Raw genomic sequence first — 952 nt, 5'->3', positions numbered from 1 at the left:
GGTGTCAGGACAGCTGGACCCTTTTATTATGGTTTATGATATTAGCAGTTGTTGAAAGCCTCAGTGAAATTGCCCCCTTATGTTAGATATTTATTTCCCTATTTTCTATTTTTCTTATGGATTGTGCTTCAGTGAGTCATCTCCCACAACCTTGTTTTTGCAATTGTAGTTCACCAGATCTCTCTTTAGAAAATGGACTTGTGACGGAGTGAATTTGGAAAGCAAGAGGTAGCTTGTGCATGGTGTTTTCCTTGGTCTGATGAGGTTCCTGGTTCTATTTAATGTTGGAAAGTTTTGGTAGGAGGTGACTGTTAGGGTGATTGGCAATGATGATGGTCACTCAGAATTGGTGTGAATACTGGTTTCTGGAGAGGAAGCACAGTAAATTAGATGTTCTGGTGAGCCGGGGAATGACTTTCTCTTTGTTTCAGCTCCACCCGTGCCTGTGTCGGGTCCGTCCTCGCCCCAAGCGGTGCCGCGGTCCGGGGAGACCCAGTGGGGCTCCGGCTGCTGCTGCCCTCGGCGGAGCCAGGCCAGGTGAACGCATCACCTGCTCATTCGGCCGTGCCACGTTCCGGCACTGAGACTGTTTTCCTTCATTTCCATCATTTTCCTTCATTTTCATCATTTTCCTTCTGCCCGGAGCCCGGCGCCTGCCTGGGGCTCCCCCGGAGCTGCTGCGCGCTGGCTCGGCGGTCCTGTGAGCAGCGCCACCGGCCTGCAGAGAGCCCGTCCAGAGCCAGGCGGGCTGCTCCAGGGATGGAGCGGGGGCTGCAGCGGTGTTTGGGTTCCCTCCGGATCCGCTCTGCACCGCGGAACAGCCGCTGCGAGACCCCGGCTCAGCCCGGGCAGAGCTACCGGGGCGCCGCTACTCGCGGCATTACGGCGGGGGGCGGGGCTTCGGCCGGGGGGCGGTCCGAGAGGGGCGGGGCCGGCGGGAGGTGGGGCTGGA

Source organism: Melospiza georgiana, chromosome 15, assembly GCF_028018845.1.
Source record: "Melospiza georgiana isolate bMelGeo1 chromosome 15, bMelGeo1.pri, whole genome shotgun sequence".
In the NCBI taxonomy this organism is placed as follows: Eukaryota; Metazoa; Chordata; class Aves; order Passeriformes; family Passerellidae; genus Melospiza; species Melospiza georgiana.
Note: the sequence above shows the minus strand (reverse complement) of the source record.